Here is a 7,592-nt window from a genome sequence, read left to right on the forward strand (position 1 = left end):
AAGGGGAGCAAGACGTAGATGTGCCAGGACACACACAGGTGGTTACCAGTTTAACTGGTGCCAGTCAGAGACCTTTCCTGGTGCTCCACAGCTCATCCACAGTGGTACCCGGCCCACCTCTCCTGTTCCAGCACTGCTGCCAGGCAGAAAAGACCCAAACTCCTCCAGTTTCTGAGTGATTCTGTTAGCAGGGCTCTCCAGCCAGGAGAATTTACATGGCAGGGTCATGAGTCAGTCTCCTTCCTCAAAACTAGCTCTGCCAAATGGGGCCAGGACAAGGTCTTTCTCCTTTTTAGTGTGGTAGAGGAATTTCTTTGCTGTCTCCTTCTTTTCCATATAAGACATATTTTCAGCTGGAAAATTTCCTACCAGAGAACTGCAGTCTGAGGGCTGAGAGACTCCTGCAGCTTCCAAAGGGATTGTGGTGATTTAATCTTCTCAGCTTAAAAATGAAACTCCGTCTGGAAATGCCCTGAACAACTAATCCGGACCCAGGAGTTGTGTGTCCAAGGGCAGAGCTCCCCTGTGTACAACTGCCTTAGAAAAGAAGCCCCCAGCCACCAGGGTCTGCTGTGCAGAGCTCTTTTCTCATCAGACAGAAAAGAGCACGAATATCTCAGGGATCAGGTCCCTCTGGCAGAGGAACTGGTAACTTGGGGATCCTGGCCCAGTTCCTGTGCATGGCAGCCTTTCAGCTGCCTGGCCCCTTCCCACAGGGGTTTTGTGCACAGGCAGGAGCACCGTGGAAACCTTATAGTACAAACCCTGGTGCCTCTAGAGTTTCAGAGCCCATAAGGTTGGACTCCATCTAAAAGGGGTTTTCAGGATGGCACCCTTAAATTTAGGAGCCTGAGCTCCACCTACACATCTGCACATCCAGCCCTCAACAATAAAAATCCAACTACCTAAGACTGGAAAAAGTGTTTTCACTGAAGCACAATGACCTGCACAGCACAGCCCCCACCCTGTGACTCCAGGGCACCTCAGCTGGTCTTAAAGTTACCTGGGGCAGGTGATTTTCTAACCAGGCTGAACCTCCGGGTGCCTGAACCCCCAGCTGCACACACTCCTGCTGCTGGCAGTCCCCCTGCTCCCTCCCTGGGAATGTGCTGCTCCATCACAGCTCTAATCAGACTCTGCTGCCCGGGGCACTCATGAGGTCAGCACGGAGCTTCAAGGCAGGATATCATCACAGCCAGCCTCCCGTGCTTCCCCTCCCATGCCAAATACCATTTTTCCTCCTTTTCCTCCTGCGGATGAAGGTGGAGGATGAAATGCAAGAGATGAGAGAGAAATTGAAAATTGCTAATCTCTAATTCCAGTTTGATAATTTGCTCTGGCCTCTGGGGCATTAAAATTATAACACTTTTAGACTGTATTAAAAAAGGCATCAACTCTATGATTGACAACTTTCTTAAAGACATTTTTCTTTTCAGAAGGCATTACACTGAGTTAATCTTTAAATATAGTCAATTACCACTTCTATCTATAGGATCAAATGCTCTCTTAATCACACAGGGGAGAAAAAGACACCACTTCTGTGTACTTTGTGTTGAGGTTTGGGAGCCACTGATATAAACGAGGAGGAATAGGTCAAACCTCATCTCAAGGGGATGTGATCAGACTCCTGGAGTTACCTTTCCTTGTAGACCAAATGCCGTCCTTCGGACAGGTTTCTCTAATGAAAGACTCCTCAAGTTGTACAGGACAATCAGTTGTGTTTGTCTCGCAAAGATTCCCATTAAATTCCCAGGGACAGAGTCAGGCTGCACTGCCAGGCCTGTCTGAAAGGGTTTTCTTTGCTGTTGGAGCTGCAGCAAAGCAGGAGGCTGTGACATCCAGTGCTCTCCACAGCTTCTGTCTGGTTTCCATACAGGACAAGGATTTGTACCAGGGCTGCTTGAAGGACTTGCCTAGAGATTATTTTTTCTTCTAAGAAAGGCTGACTTAATGAAACTGGGTCACTTTGCAAAACTGTTAATTTAACTTTGCTTTTTGATGGGAAATAACCAAAACATTTTGTTTTGATAAATTCAAAATACTTTGCATGGACTTTGCATGGACTTTGATACCACCATAAGAATTAATTTTTTTTTTTTTTTTTTTTTTTTTTAGAGTAGATCAAAACTAAATGGTTTGGCTTCACTGAAATGATTCATAGAATAATTAAATCATAGAATCTGCTGAGTTCGAAGGGATCCATCAGGATCATATCACAGAATCAGCACAGGATGGCTTGAGCTGGAAGAAAACTTAGAGTTCCTCTCATTCCACCTTCCTGCCATGGGCAGGGACACTTTCCACTGTCCCAGATTGCTCAGTGCCCCATCCAGACCAGCCCTGCACACTTCCAGGGATGGGGCATATCAAAATAATGACAAAACTCAGTAGCACAGAATATGCTGACTATTAAAAAAAAAAAAAAAAAGCCCAATTGAACAAAAGTTCTGCTTTTTCTCTCTGTTTTGGCCTCAGTAAAATCCTGCTGTCCCCCAGGGAGCTGCCTTGCCTGTGCAGAGGTGTTCTGAGAGGGCTCTGAGCATCACCAGTCTGGCAAGGCAGCACAGCTCAAATCCTCAGTTCCTGGCTGAGGGACGGAAGCACCAGGAGTTGCCAGCCAAGGCCCCTTCCCCAGGCAGCTGAGGGGTGCTGAATCCCTGAATCCCACTGTCCAACAGCTTTCGGGTACTGGGACAGCTTCTTCTGAGACCTTCCACGAACACGTGCTGTTCTAGGGTGGGGTTTTCTGCTGCAAGCAGGAGAAGAACCAAACCCAGTCTCCTGCCCCGAGAGCTGTGCCACAGGCTTGCCACCAGGGCAGAGCAAAGCCTTGACTTGCAGCAACCACTCCTTTTCCACACTTCCAACCTTCTCTGCTGCCTCCAAACACGGGCTGGGGCCATCCCCTCCCCAGCAGAGCTCAGCAGAGCTCAGCACATCCCCTCACCCCCAGCATCTGCGCCCATGCCGGGGTGAGGGAGGGGTCTGCAGCCAGATCAATTTGCAGTCAGAGCTTGGGAGCAGCCCCCTCCAGAGCTTTGTTTGATTCCCAGTAATGGTATCTGACTGGGAGCAGGCAGGGCAGCACCCAGGATTAAGGGGGCCCATATTAGCTGTTCCTCCCCTGCTGTCTCAGGGGTTTGGAGCAGGTGCCTCCCCCTGCATTCCCACGGGCTCCTGCCTGGCTGCCAGCCAGTCTGAGGACAGTCCGAGCAGCTGTCCAGTCTGAAGGGAGGGCCTGGACATTTGAGTGTGGGGCCACATGTCACCAGGAAGGACAAACAGCACCACTGCCCCCCCCTAATCTGGGATAATTCCCTCTTAGAAACATGATCGGGTTTATAGACCCCCAGCATCCAGATCCTGGGTAAATCCAGGTGGGGAAGGGCCCTTCTTCTGTCTGTTAAACTATGATGCGTTGGTGACGGTTTTCTTCTCAGCACCACGCTGGTAAGAAAACAGAGGACAGAAGTCCATGAAACGTTTCAGACCATTCTGGTTTCCCAGCACTCCCCTTGAAGAAGCTTGAAAGCATCTGAGCAGCTGGTGTGACACTGGTGTGTGTAAAAGGCTGGGTCCTGAGCAGAAACGTGGACCTGAGAGATGAAAGAAAGGCTTTAAGAGCATGTCCCTCAGTTCCTCACATGAGGCTTATGTCTGTGGATACTATTTGGAATTTTGCAGCTGATGAGAAGGGGCAGAAGACAATCAGACACAAAGTACAAATATAACCTCCTCTGAAACTGCCAGAAGCTGATGGAAAACCATTTAGTGATGAGAGGTGAAATGCTGTTTGTACACTCAGGAGCCATTGTGAGAGCGAGTTCTGTCACTGCTTCTTGAGAGCTTGGGAAGGATTTAACCCTCTCAGAGACTACGGTGCTTTTAATAGATGATGTGTAAAACACCTCCTTCAGCCTAACCACAAGTCAGGGCCTGATGCAGGAATCAATAGCAAAGATCCTGCTGTGCTATGAAGAAGATCAAATTAAACAACCACAGTGGACTCTTCAGCTTCAAATTCTATTAGAGCACGGAAGAGGGAGAACATGAGTAGACATCACAGAGAGGAACAGAGCATTTGCCCTACTTTTACCTCTGCAAATGTGAAGATCTTAAAATAAATAAAGTCAAATAGTCCAGTACACCAACCTTTGTGCTACCATGGAACATCGTTCCCTTCAGGAGATAAACCATCTATGGCAGAAAAGTTACACAATTCACCTCGGGTCAAAAGCACATCCTGAGTGAGGACCTGAATCCATCAAAGCTTTTACAGCTGCTCTCCTCTGATGGAGCTGGGAAGAGAGTGCAGGTTAAGAACTTAAGGCGGAGGAAACCCAAATTCTGTTCCATTTGGGAAATCCAGGACAAAATAATATCACAAAGGAAACTTTCAGAACAATTCCAAGCATTAGTTTGGCAGACTCCACTCAAAAGTTTCTACTTCATAATTTGCAGATCATGTCTGACCAACATTTCTTAAAATAAGAAACACCAAAAGGCAAATGCAGCTGCTTTTCATCTAAGAAACGTCTGTATCTGCTTGCTTCTGTTATTTGATGGCAGGGGAGGAGGAGGAAATCTTGGAGCTGAGAGTTGTTCCTGAAAGGTTCTCTGCTGAGATGTGTTGAGAATGCTCAATCCAGAAAAAAAGGGCCGGCAGCATCCCTTGTGCACCTCTTCCCTCTGAGCCCAAGCCATGAAAATCTCTCATTGCTGGTCCAGCCTCCCTCCTCAAAGCAAAACCAGTGTCAGCAGCAGAGCAGCTCAGCCCCGGCCTCGTGCAGCCAAAGCTGAGGTCAAACAGGGCTCCGAGGGTGACCAGCCAGCTCCACCCCAGCCTGCACTCTCCACTGAATTTTGGAGTGATTGGCTATTCTCTGAATATCCCTGCACAGCATCTTTCCCACATCAAGCACCCTGGTGCATTATTTAATTTCTGGGGAGCAAAGGAGGAGTTGTGCTGCATGGTGTGGAGCGTGAAATACGGCAGTAAAAGAAAAAAAAAAAAAAAAATCAGAGTACCATAAAGTTATCAACACCAACAAAGTGAAGAGTGAAAAACCAGGAGCAATTTCCAGCCTCCTCCAGTGGAATTCATTATGTATTCACTGCACAGAAAATTTCAAAAACTTTCTCTCAAATGGACCTGTTTAAATGTATAAAACGTGTAGCAGATTAGGTGATTCTGTAACCAGGCTCCCAATGGGACTGACTTAAGTGGAAACAGCTCTTTAGAGGAACATCCTGAAATTTGTTTTGACTTATCTCCTGAGCTGTCTAGAGATTTAAATCGTCACTCAGATGTGGTCTCCTAACTCTGCCTGTGGCTTAAAATAGTGCAGGAAATGGGTTTCTAAAAGGCTGTTAAATAACACAAATGCTGGCAAAGAAAAAATAGAAGTTAATTTTTCTATTCCTCTCCAAATAGGGGAAAATGTTATTGACCTGTTCAAGCTCCAAAGAAATTTTCTCCCAAGTTTAAAGAACTTGTTGTTTGAGCAGATTGCATTACCCAAATTGCCTCCTGTGGGAGACTTGATCACTTACTGCCTTTCCTAAGAGCTGTTCTTTTTCCAGTACATGCTCATGGCACCCACTTTGAAACTGCAGTGGAATAATTAAACCCATTCCAAAAAACTTCTGTTTCCCAGAAAACTGGGCAAGCTGGGCCAGGGCAGGCTCAGGGTGGGCAGCAGCAGGAATTTCCCCATGGAAAGGGGGTCAGGCCTCGGAACTGCCCAGGGAGGTTTGGAGTGCCCATCCCTGGAGGTGCCCAGGGAATTCCTGGAGGTGGCACTCAGGGCTCTGGGCTGGGGACAAGGTGGGGATGGGCACAGCTGGGAGTGGATGGGCTGGGAGGGCTCTTCCAGCATGAATCCTTTGTGACTCCAGGGTGGAAAGCTGCATCTGTGAGACACAATAACCTGGGGCTGCGGGCACACCTGGGACTGCCCCTGGAGCAGTGGAGGTGATGTCACACCAGCTCGGTCTGAGCACCCTCCCTGTGCCTGTGGGGCGGAGCTGCTGGGAAAATCAGTCTTTGATTTACACCGAGGGGATGAAGAGCAGCTGGAGCTCACCTGGAGGCAAACTGGGGATTTGCTTCAAAACTACAATCATCCTGTGAACCCAAATTCACGGGCAATTCATCCATGCAAAAACCCAGAGATCTAATCCAAAGCAGTTGCCATGGTGCCATTTGGAGTCACTGGGAAAGAAGACTCTCAGAGAGCAACATGAAGAAAGCTCACCCTTTAAAAGGGTACTTCAAGGCCTCAGCAAAGCTGCCTGGAAGTTTTTTGAAGATTTGATTAGAAAACCCCAATTAATCTGTTTCATCAAAAAAAAACTTTTCCTGGGAAAGCATCTGTTTTGATGTTGAGGGTTCTTTTCTCTCTCTTTTTTTTTTTTTTTTTTTTAATTTAGAAAAAAAGAGAGACAGAACTTGTAAGCAAAGAAAGAATCGAGCTTTCTGGTTTAAAATTACTTTGAAATTTAAGCTAATTGCAGTAAGATAAATCTTTTAAAAATAAGAAACATTCAAAACCAAAATGGAACATGACATTTTCTGGGGATTTGCATCTTCAGAAGGAAGAGTGCACTTTTGGAGCTGTCATCCATTTTGTGTATATATATATATATATATATATATATATATATATATATAATGTATTAAACTATTCTTGGTTAAAGAGTAACAATCCACAGACTCTATTTGACGGGTCTTTGGGATGCCCAGGCCCCTCTGTGGGGAGGGAGGAACTGTCTGGGGCTCTGTTATCTCAGAGGGCCGGGGGACCCTCACCTTGAACCCCGGGCTCGGTGCAGACCCCAGCTCCCCAAGTTCCCAGTAACATCCCAGAGTGCCTCTGCTCGAGTTCAGACATCCAAATAAACAAGCAGATAAATAAACACGGAACGGCCCCACCTCGTGCCGCTGCCTCCCCTTCCCTCAGCCCTCCCAACGCTGCTCCACAGAGATAAGCCCCTGGCATTTTCCCTCCCAGCCTCCAATCAGCCATTATCATAAAAAAGTGCAAAGCATCTATCAGCCGTGCAGCTCGGTGATTTATGTTCAAAGTTAGGATTATCTGTTCTGCTCAAATCCCTTCAAACAGGAAGCTGGATAAAAGAGAGCCGCGCTCCGCAGATAAAATTGGAATATGGGTTCGTGCAGCAGAATGACAGGCAGGTTTTTATCTCCGAGCGGCTCCAGCCACCTCGTTTTGGCAGGCATTGTTCATTATCCGCAGCCGGGGCTCGCACAGTGACCTCAGTGACATTCCGGCACCTTCTCCCGTGCTCTGTGCACGGGCAGGGCTCGTGCAGCTCTGCCCAGGGCTGGGCAATAACCCGGCAATAACGCCGGGCTGAGGCTGAGACCAGCCCCGGCCCGGCAGGGCAGTGCCCGGGGCAGCTCTGCACGGTGGGCACCTCTGCACGGTGGGCAGCTCTGCCCGGTGGGCACCTCTGCACGATGGGCACCTCTGCACGGTGGGCAGCTCTGCCCGGTGGGCACCTCTGCACGGTGGGCACCTCTGCACGATGGGCACCTCTGCCCGGTGGGCACCTCTGCACGGTGGGCA

Source organism: Anomalospiza imberbis, chromosome 19, assembly GCF_031753505.1.
Source record: "Anomalospiza imberbis isolate Cuckoo-Finch-1a 21T00152 chromosome 19, ASM3175350v1, whole genome shotgun sequence".
Lineage (NCBI taxonomy): Eukaryota > Metazoa > Chordata > Aves > Passeriformes > Viduidae > Anomalospiza > Anomalospiza imberbis.